The sequence below is a fragment of the Bos mutus genome, chromosome 15 (assembly GCF_027580195.1).
Source record: "Bos mutus isolate GX-2022 chromosome 15, NWIPB_WYAK_1.1, whole genome shotgun sequence".
Classification (NCBI taxonomy): domain Eukaryota; kingdom Metazoa; phylum Chordata; class Mammalia; order Artiodactyla; family Bovidae; genus Bos; species Bos mutus.
Window position 1 is genome coordinate 9,176,207 of NC_091631.1, and position 11,895 is coordinate 9,188,101.

An 11,895-nucleotide genomic window follows, 5' to 3' on the forward strand; every position below is an offset into this window, starting at 1 on the left:
TCTCTCACTTCTTTTCTTTCTTGTTTCCCGGCTAGATACAAAGGAGTATCAGAATGCTGCTGCTAAGTCGCTTCAATTGTGTCCGACTCTGTGCGACCCCATAGATGGTAGCCCACCAGGCTCCTCCGTCCCTGGGATTCTCCAGGCAATAACACTGTAGTGGGTTGCCATTTCCTTCTCCAAAGAAGTAGAATAATTGTGTCCAAATGTATGCTTATTTAATTTTTAAAATAGATGTTCTAAAACATACTCCAAAAAATGGCATACCAATTTATATTATTGCCAGAAGAGTACTTATGGTGAATGTTTTCTCATTCCTTCTCTAACTTGTGTTATTATCAACCTTTATTACTTTTGCCAATCTGTTTTGGCTAAAATGCTGTCTCAGTACATGTCTGACCCTTGAACAATACGAGGGTTAGGGAGCCGACTGTCCACACAGTGGAAAATCCATGTAACTTATAGTTGACCTTCCTCTCTATCGGTGGTTCCTTCATACCCACAATTCACATCTGTACACTTGCAAAAGGGCCACCAGGCCTCCCCTGGTGACTCAGATGGTAACGGATCTGCCTGCCAATGCAGGTGACACAGGAGACACAGGTTGGTTACCTGGGTTGGAAAGATCCCCTGGAGAGGGAAGTGGCTACCCACTCCAGTATTCTTGCCTGGAGAATCCCATGGACAGAGGACTGGTGGGCCACAGTCCATGGAGTTGCAGAGTTGGATATGACAGAGCAACTGACATTTTTACTTTTCACACTTGAAAAAAATCTGAGTATAAGTGGACCTGTGCAGTTTGTATCCCTGTTGTTCAACAGTAAACCGTGGCTTTAATCCACATGTTCCTATTTACTGTGGGGTTTTGTGGTGTGTGTGTTTTCAATTAAACTTTAATTTTGAGATGCACTGTAGAGTCCCATGCAATTGTAAGAAATAATAGCGATCTATGCATCTTTTATCCATTTCCCCCCATGGTAACGTCTTATAAAATTACAGTACAATTTCACAATCAGGATATTGACATTAATTCAGTCAAGATACAGAATATTCTGTCAATCTAAGATTTCTTCTTGTTACACTTTTATAGCCATTCCCAATTCTACCTCACCAACCTAACCTTTGTTACGTTAACCACTAATCTGTTCTCCATTTCTGGATTTCTGTCATTTTTAAGAATGTTACATTAATGGGATCATACAGTACATAACTTTTTGTGATTGGTGTTTCATATGGCCTGATTCTCTGGAGAATTATATCTCTTTAGTACTATTTTCCTGCCTTTATCAAGTTACTTGTTTATCATATTTGTGTATTTTTTTTCCTCCTAACTTGTTTGTATTTTTCTTATTGATTTTTGAAACTATAATATATATTGTATGTTAATCCTTAGATTGTTTTAAATGCTATAAATGTTTCCTCATTTGTCACATCTTTTAGTTCTGTTTATAGTCTTTTGGGTTTTGAAATTTTATACATTGAGAAAGTGAAGTCTGTTAATGCAGCCTTTTCTGAAATTTCCATTTTTATCTCTTAAAACAAGTCTTTCCTACATCATGATTTTTTATGTGTGTGTCTGTGCACATGCATATTTAAATACAGGTAACTAAACAAATACATATATATGTATCTTCTGTATTTTATTGTGCTTTTATGCTTCATATCAGGGATCACTAAACAGATTATGGTGTATTTGTTATGATCACAAAATACTTTAGAAGGCAGTGTAACAAGGGAACTAGGCAGTTATTATGCTCAAATGTTAGGTAAGCATTTAGCACCTACTTTTTTTTTTTCAATACGAGGCTAATATCACAGGTCTATATTAAAGGCATACCCCTTGCAAGCATTTGAGTTTGAAACTCTTGTGGTTTTCTTTTTTTAATGGTTAGTTTTTTAATATATCTTTCATTTATTTGTTTTCTGAAAAGATAACACATTTGCCAACAAAATTTACACTATTTGATATCCTTAACTTTCAACAAAAATTCAAGCTTAAGTATCTCTTATTCTATTGCTTTGGCCAAAAAGTTCGTTAGGATTTTTCTGTAAAATGTTACAGAAAACCCAAATGAACTTTTTGACCAACCAGATATTTAAATTATTTCTTCCTACTTTGGTGTCAGGACATATTGAAATATTTGTAATAGTTTACATTTCACCTTGCAACCTTTTCTTGGTTATAGTCATATGAAGAGAAAACAATCATCAAAATGTTAGTATCTTGAGGAGAATACATGCAAGTTATAGAATGTCAGACTTGGGTATACTAGAGACAATTTTGTGGAAAGTTTAACCCTTGGAATTTGGGATTTGACCTAGTCAGAAATAAGATTAGATCTCGACTCCTCTGGTGTTAATCTACTATGTTTATTCCCAAGTTACTTGAACATTAACAACGGAACAAGGACCTCAGGGAATAGAGCCAACTCCCTGACAGAGTGGCTGTTAGGAGACTGGGCTTCCCTGGTGGCTCAGCTGGTAAAGAATCTGCCTGCCATGCAGGGGACCTGGATTTGATCCCTGAATTGGGAAGATCCCCTAGAGAAGGGAAAGGCTACCCACTGCAGTATTCTGGCCTGGAGAATTCCATGGACTTTATAGTCCATGGGGTCACAAAGAGTTGGGCAGACTGAGTGATTTTCACACTTAGGAGACTGGCAGAAGTGGTAACTAATGGCTGCTATTGTTCAGTCACTAAGTCATATCTAACTCTTTGCATCATAGGCTGCGGCACGCCAGGTTCCTCTGTCCTCCACTATCTTGTGGAGTTTGCTCAAACTCATGTCCATTGAGTTGGTGATGCCATCCAATCATCTTGTCCTCTGTCACCCCCTTCTCCTTTTGCCTACAGTCTTTCCCAGTATCAGGGTCTTTTCCAGTGAATCAGCTCTTTGCATCAGATGGGCAAAGTCTGGGAGCTTCAGCTTCAGCAACAGTCTTTTGGGTGGATACTCAGGGTTAATTTCCTTTAGCATCGACTGGTTCGATCTCCTTGCAGTCCAGGGGACTCTCAAGAGTGTTCTCCAGAACCACAATTCAAAAGCATACATTCTTCAGCTCTCAGCCTTCTTTATGGTCCAACTCACACATCTGTACATGACTGTTGGAAAAACCATAGCTTTGACTATACGGATCTTTCTTGGCAAAGTGACAGCTTTGCTTTTTAATATGCTGTCTAGGTTTGTCATAGCTTTCCTTCCAAGGAGAAATGTCTTTTAATTTCATGTCTGCAGTCACCATCAGCAGTGATTTTGGAACCTAAGAACAGAAAATATGTCACTGCTTCCACTTTTCCCATTTCTATTTGCCGTGAAGTTATGGGACCGGATGCCATTATCTTTGTTTTTTGAATGTTGAGTTTTAAGCCAGCTTTTTCACTCTCCTCTTTCACCCTTGTCAAGAGGCTTCCTTAGTTCCTCTTCACTTTCGTCCATTAAAGTGGTATCATCTGCATATCTGAGGTTGTTGATATTTCTCCTGGCAATCTTGATTCCAGCTTGTGATTTATCTAGCCCAGCATTTCACGTGTTGTCCTCCACATATAAGTTAAATAAACACGGTGATAATATATAGTCTTGTAAAACTCCTTTCCCAATTTATAACCACTCAGTGTTCAGTGTCTGGTTCTAACTTTCACCTCTTGATCCTCATACAAGTTTCTCAGGAGACAGGTGTGTTTTTCCCATATTCTTAAGGATTTTCCAGTTTGCTGTGATCCACACAGTCAAGGCCCACTTGACCTCACACTCCAGAATATCTGGCTCTAGGTGAGTGACCACACCATTGTGGTTTTCCAAGTCATTAAGACCTTTCTTGTATAGTTCTTCAGTGTATCCTTTCCACCTCTTCTTAAATCTCTTCTGCTTCTGTTAAGTCCATAAGGTCCATTTCTGTCCTTTCTCGTGCCTGTCCTTGCGTGAAATGTTCCCTTGATATCTCCAATTTTCTTAAAGAGCTCTCCAGTCTTTCCCGTTCTGTTGTTTTCCTCTGTTTCTTTGCATTGTTTATTTAAGAAGGCTTTCTTATCTCTCCTTGCTATTCTCTGGAACTCTGCATTCAGTTGGATATATCTTTCCTTTTCTCCTTTGCCTTTCACCTCTCTTCTTTTCTCAGCTATTTGTAAGGCCTCCTCAGACAACTGCTTTGCCTTCTTGCATTTCTTTTTCTTTGGGATGGTTTTGGTCACTGCCTCCTGTACCATTCTATGAACCTCCATCTGTAATGGCTAGGGAGGAAGTGGAAATACTTGAATTTCCCTGGAAAAGTGTTGAGGAAAATGCTGGCAGTTAAAAAGGATAGTAAAAGAGATTTAGAGATGTCATCATACTAAAATGAGTGCACAATTAGTACATACTAAAATTAGTACATGATAGACCCAGCAGAGGGTTATGCTCTGAGGTAGGCCTGAGGACACACCCTTCACTAAGACATCAGGAATATGCTTGTGTGATGTGCAGCAGACTCACTAAGAAATTCATTGGTGGCTCTCCTCTGTAGACCAAGGCTGACATGGGGGGGGTGGGGCTGGGTGTCACAAAGCTGGCTCATTATTATCAGGGACAGTGGGCCCAAGTAATTGAGGTAGGGTGGTATATAACCGGTTGAAGTCAGGAGGTCACAATTATGATAACTGCTGGAAAGTTGGAAGGGCAGTAAAGGGGGCTTGACTCACAGAGAATTACAGATATAGCTAATAGAATTACAGATATGGCTAATAGAGTATGGTGGGCTTCCCTGATAGCTCAGTTGGTAAAGAATCCACCTGCAATGCAGGAGACCCTGCTTCAATTCCTGGGTCAGGAAGATCCCCGATAGGCTACCCACTCCAGTATTCTTGGGCTTCCCTTGTGGCTCAGCTGGTAAAGAATCCACCTGCAGTGTGGGAGACCTGGGTTCAATCCCTGGGTTGGGAAGAACTGGAGAAGGGAAAGGCTACCCACTCCAGTATTCTGGCCTGGAGCATTCCATGGACTGTATAGTCCTTGGGTTCACAAAGAGCTGGACACAACTGAGAGACTTTCGCTTTCCTTAGGTGCAGAAGAGACCAGAGGCCAACTACAGGGTCTCTTAATATCCGTAGCCCCCAAAGCAGAAATCTGAGTGTGTTTGCCTGCATAAAAAGTCAGCAATTCCTTGCTCAGTCTCAGACCCAAATCAGTTTTTAATATCTGGAACCACTGGCCCACGAGGTAGCCGATCTGAGGAAGGACTTGAAGCACTGTGGCAAGTATATCCTATTTCTATGATTCCTATGTTCCTTCCCCAATAGAACATATGGCTATTACTCAGGTATTTGTAAACTGATGAAAGGGGAATATCTATGTATTTCAAGGGTCTGGGCACAGGCTTGATTTCACATTAATACTTGAAAACTGAAAGCATTGTAATTCTTCTTACTTGGAGTAGGGGCTTACAGAGACCCAGTAATAAATGGAATCCTGGCTAAAGTCTGGCTCAGAGTGAATCCACTGTATCTGTGAACAAGCCCAATGGTCATCCCCTGAACCAAGTGTATATTGGAATTGATGTACTTGGCAGTTGGAGCAACCATCATATGAAGGCCCAGAAGATGACACTGTAGTGGGGAAGGCCAAGTGGAAACCTCTGAACCTTCATCCCCTGGCCAAGGTAGTTCATAACAAACAAATCAAAGCAATATTGCATCTTTAGGCAGAGATTAGCGCCAGCTTTAAAGACCTAAAGGATTTAGGATGTTGGTTCCTATCACAATTCCATTTGATTCACTGGTCTAACACCTCCAGAAATATAATGAGTCCTCGAGGCTGACTATAGCATTGACCACCACAGTTTTAATCGAGTTGCAGCCCTGATTACACCTGCAGTGCTGGAAGCAGGATGCTGGACATGATGTTACTGTTAGAGCAGGTTAATAAGGGCTCGGGTACAGAATATTGATTTGGTGAATGTGTTTTTTTCCCCATGTCCACTATAAGTAAGGGTTAGAAATAATACACATTTATGGAAGAGACAAAAATATTAATTTATGGTTTTGTCTCAGGGCTCTGTTAACTTTCTTGGCCTCTGTTGTGAAATAGTCTGAAGAACAATTGCATTGATGACATTTTGGTCATCAAAGAGGATGGGCAAGAGATGGCTAGGATGCTGGATGCTTTGGGAAGTTTTACTTGTTCCAGAGAGTGGGTAATAAACACTATAAAGATTTAGGGACCTGCCATTTCAAGGCAGCTTTTGGGTTTCAGGGGTGAGGACCATCTGGGATATCTGCTTCAATGTAAAAGAAAAGTTGCCTCGCCTCTTATTTCCTTCCACCTGTTAAACCTTGCTGGGTCCTGAAGGCAATGCATTAGACACCTAGGAATGCTTCTCTAGTCCTTCTAGCTGGTGATATGGAGCCCTTCACGCTCTGGGTGGTGCCTGGCCCAAGAAAGGGCACTATATCAGAGCGAAGGTGCAGTACAAACAGCTGTGCTGCTTGGACCATATGATCTAGCACAGCCTATGGTTTTGTGCTGGTGGTAAGAAAACTTTGCCATGCAAAGTGGAGTTTTTGGCAACACCCTCATGGAGAATCACAACACAGGTCCCTGGAGGCTAGAGCAAGGTGGTGACAGTCTCAGCATAGAAATATGTGCTTATATGCTTTTTAGAAACAGTTTGCTAATAGAGAGCCCAGTAATGCTTGGCCGTGGGGCACCAAGTGACCAAATGTCTGGAACTGAGTTGGGTTCTGTCAGACATGCAGGTCATAATTTAGATGGGGCTAGCACTTATCAGATAGAAAATGTATCAGATAGAAAATGGAAACTTTCATGGCTGCAGTCACCATCTGCCCAATACAATATTGGGCCCAAGCAGGACCAGAGGCATGCGTAATGCATACCAGTGCCCATTCTTTATTCAGGCAGTGGCCCCATGGGAGATCTCAGACCAATTGAAGGAGGATGAAATACTCTGAGTTTGCCATGTGCATGGGATGATTCGGTACTTAGGTTCACACTGAAAACAGATCAGTTCAGTTCAAGAGCTCAGTCATGTTCAACTCTTTGTGACCCCTTGGAAGCATGCCAGGCTTCCCTGTCCATCACCAATTCCTGGAGTTTGCTCAAGCTCATGTCCATTGAGTCGGTGATGCCATCCAACCATCTCATCCTCTGTCGTCCCCTTCTCCTCCTGGCTTCAGTCTTTCCCAGCATCAGGGTCTTTTCCAATAAATTAGTTCTTTGCATCAGGTGACCAAAGGATTGGAGTTTCAGCTTCAGCATCAGTCCTTCCAATGAATATTCAGCACTGATTTCCTTCAGGATTGACTGGTTGGATCTCCTTGCAGTCCAAGGGACTCTCAAGAGTCTTCTACAACACCACAGTTCAAAAGCATCAATTTTCTTTGGTGCTCAGCTTTCTTTATAGTCCAACTCTCACATCCATACGTAACTACTGGAAAAGTCATAGCTTTGACTAGACGGACCTTTGTTGGCAAAGTAATTTCTCTGCTTTTGAATATGCTGTCTAGGTTGGTCATAACTTTCCTTCCAAGGAGCAAGCATCATTTAATTTCGTGGCTGCAGTCACCATCTGCAGTGATTTTGGAACTCAAGAAAATAAAGTCTGTCTGTCACTGTTTCCATTGTTTCCCCATCCATTTTCCATGAAGTGATGGGACCGGATGCCATGATCTTAGTTTTCTGAATGTTGAGTTTTAAGCCAATTTTTCCACTCTCCTCTTTCACTTTCATCAAGAGGCTCTTTAGTTCTTCTTCGCTTTCTGCCATAAGGGTGGTGTCATCTGCATATCTGAGGTTACTGATATTTCTCCTGGCAATGTTGATTCCAGCTTGCACTTTCTCCAGCCCAGTGTTTTTCATGATGTACTCTGCATATGAGGTAAATAAGCAACATGACAATATACAGCCTTAACGTATTCCTTTCCCAATTTGGAACCAGTTCATTGTTCCATGTCTGGTTCTAACTGTTGCTTCTTGACCTGCATACAAATTTCTCAGGAGGCAGGTCACGTGGTCTGGTATTCCCATCTCTTGAAGAATTTTTCATAGTTTGTTGTGATCCACATAGTCAAAGGCTTTAGCATAGTCAATAAAGCAGAAGTAGACATTTTTCTTGAACTCTCTTGCTTTTTCAATGATCCAGTGGATATTGGCAATTTGACCTCTGGTTCCTTTGCCTTTTCTAAATCCAGCTTGAACATCTGGAAGTCCTTGGTTCATGTAGTATTGAAGCCTCACATGGAGAATTTTGAACTTTACTAGCATGTGAGACGAGTGCAATTGTGCAGTAGTTTGAACATTCTTTGTCATTGCCTTTCTTTGGGATTGGAATGAAAACTGACCTTTTCTGGTCCTGTGGCCACTGCTGAGTTTTCCAAATTTGCTGGCATACTGAGTGCAACATCTGCATTTTAGCCACATTCAGGGGTTAGAATTTGGGGCTTCCCAGGTGGCGCTAGTGATAAAGGATCAACTTGCCAATGCAGTAGACGCAAGAGATGTGGGTTCCATCCCTGGATCGTGAAGATCCCCTGGAGCAGGAACTGGCAACCCACTATGGTATTCTTGCCTGGAATATTCCACTGTCAGAGGAGCCTGGTGGGCTACAGTCCATGGAGCCACAAAGAGTCAGACATGACTGAGTGACTGAGCACAGGGAACCCCAGTGAAGACCTGTAGCCCCATTTTTTGGCTCCCTGATCTATGGAAATATTTTCTCACAAATTACAGTTGTTTAATCAGCTCCAAACTCTGATTCTGTTTCTTCAGCTCAGTGAGAAGTCATGTTCTACTTTGCTTCTAGGTTCAGGGTACTCTTGGTACCTGGGTTCTGAAAGTGCCTCCAATGAGAAAGTCTCAGAAATATGGGCTTGCTGCCTGTATTTCCTTTCTCTCAGTTGTTACAATACTGTTCCATTGTTCAGTTCCTAAAAACAGTTACCTATTATGGTTTTTCCAGTTTTATCTCTGACATGGCAGAAATGCAAGTTCCATTCTGATCGCTGCATCCTCATGGAGACTGGAAGCCCCTCTCTCCTCTGTTTTGAACTGAGTTTATAGAGACATAGGTGATTAGTCTGAAATAGTTCATGCCAGTCAGATCTCAAATTTAGATCTAATTCACCATCCATTTTTATATCCAATACATCTAGGATATCAGGTTTTTATATATGGTAATAATAAATCTGTTTGATTACAGATACCTTCTAGGCTTGTGGGGCAAGTTTGGGCTCAGGGGAAAAGTGTGCTGAACTCAGGCTTAAGTGACTGGTTCCCATGGTTATGGGAGGAGAATATCATGGCCAGAATGGTTTACTCTCCAAACCCTGTATTATACCAATGTTTTACAAAAAAAACAAAAAAACAAAAACTAGTAGAGAAGTGATTTGATAGGACTGAGAAGTCCTGGCTTCACCTGGTGATTTGGGATTCACCTTGTGGGTTTCACCTTCTGTTTTTCCAATTTTGAAGAAGTACACGAATGTCTCCTGGGTAGAGCTGGTTTGAATTGAGTTGGAATGGGTGAATATGGGTCCATTTACTATCCTGGCAGGTGTACTGTACTCCTCAGTTCTCATCCTTGGCAATTAATAATGGGTGTGAAGTGAGACAGTATGGGAGTTCTTATGTTAGACTGCATGGGTGATAAATGCCTACAATTTCCTGTGGATCTATTTTACTGAAGAGTTCTATCCCTGAAAAAAGGGAACCAAAAATTCAAACAGATCAATTAGCAATTGTTTTAAGCATACATTTTTGGACCCAAGTATGTTTGGCTAATTTTACAGTTGGCTTTCATCAGAGTCATTACTGAATGTCTCCTGCCTAAATTATGCTGTGTTCAAAATGTGAAAATTTTCATTTCATTTGGCAGCAGCCACTCAAGTGGAAAACTGAAAATCCCCAAACAGAAAATTAGCAAATATTTGTTCTGTCACAGCTCAAGCACGTGGTATTCTTCTCCTCCCTGAACAAAATTATCCTGGCCTCCTAGCCAATTCATGCAGCTGTTTTACAACATCCCAGGGGAAAGGCACCCCATGGGAACCAATGAGCTGATTATTTAACCATAAAAGACAGGTTTAAATAAGAGAGATATACATGTCTTCAGAAGAGTCACTGGGGACACCAAGGCTTAGGAGTTCGTTGTGTAACTCAGGCCTCCTCACTCTTTTGAGCATCATAGATTCTGAAATGCTGAGGCACAGTTGAATGCACTTTGGTGGAGGCCCCCACCCCCAATAGGATAGCTGCCTTCCCATTTAAATGTCAGATTTGTTCAATGAGTTGATATTATGCAAGTTGAACTAAACGTGTGGACCGGAGGAAACTTCTAAATATCAGACCATTTGCTTTCCTTTTTCTCATTTTATTTCATAATTGCTTATACTTTGACATAATATAAACCCCATCCACCCCCCTTTTCTTAAAGAAGTACCTTGCAAGACTTTTTTTTTTTTTTGCTTCTCTTGCCCTTTGGGTCAAATTAATGCTTAATGTAGAGAGAAAGAAATGAGTTAATGCTTATTTTTGAATTAAAAAACTGACCTTTGGAGCCAGGGACAAAGATAATATACAGTATTCATGAGGAAAGTGTGTGTGTATGTGTGCGTGTGTGTGTGAATGCGTGAACTGTATGTTGCCAGAACCTACTTTTTGTTGTTTGTTTTATTTATTTATTTTTTTCTTTTTTGAACACTAGAAGCTTACGCCCTAAAAAAGGTAGCTAAGGATTGAGACTGATGGGGAAAGATGTGAAAAAATATATTAGGCACTAGTGAGTCCCTGTTCCCTCCCCACTTCTGGAGTCTCCCACTGTGGGAATGGATTGATAGAAACCACAGCAAGGTCTAGGGAAGGGATTTGTGGGCAGAAAGGACAAGTGCTCAGTCCCAGTGAGGCCCAGGAGAGCGAGCCGGCTCCTCTGAGACAGCAGTGGTTTGTGGAAATGGCAGTGTGCCGGGTCTAGGGATTAGAGGGACGAGGGCAGCCCCCCGAGCCTTTCTGTGCCCAGACATTCCCACGGGGCAGGTGCAAGAAGCTAGCCTAGACAGGCTGGTGGCCCTGATGGAGCCTAAACATGGAAGAGGCAGCATGGCCTCCAGCAGGGCCCTAATGACCAGAGGGCGTGGTAGGAATGTGGCCATCAGCACCAGATGCAGCAGGAAGTGCAGATCGTGGGGACAGATTGCATGTTAGTGGAAGGCCACAGAGGTCCTAGTGTGCCTGTGGACCTGCTGTCTCACCCTGTTATCAGTTTAGTTCAGTTCAGTTGCTCATTCGTATCCAACTCTTTGTGACCCCATGAACTGCAGCATGCCACACCTCCCTGTCCATCACCAACTCCCAGAGTCCATCCAAACCCATGTCCATCGAGTCAGTGACGCCATCCAACCGTCTCATCCTCTGTCATCCCCTTCTCTTCCTGCCTTCAATCTTTCCCAGCATCAGGGTCTTTTCAAATGACTCAGCTCTTTATATCAGATGGCCAAAGTATTGGAGTTTCTGCCTCAACATTAGTCCTTCCAATGAACACCCAGGACTGATCTCCTTTAGGATGGACTGGTTGGATCTCCTTGCAGTCCAAGGGACTCTCAAGAGTCTTCTCCAACATCACAGTTCAAAAGCACCCTATCATACGCTGATGCTAGTAAGAATCTCCCCCTGCCCAGCCCTTTATAGGGCTAAAAATCTTGAACTGCCCCATCTTTAACCTATGTTGACTGAATTTACCCAACATAGACTAAATACACCTGGAAATACTAGATAAAATTTCTGTTACTATGTAGAAAAATAGATATTTCAGACAGAAACTATATTCAGTGGTAAGAAAAGTATGAGAAAATTGAACTTGTTAGTATTTGCACTTATGACTTTTGAAATTCATCATCATTTTCACTGGGTTTGA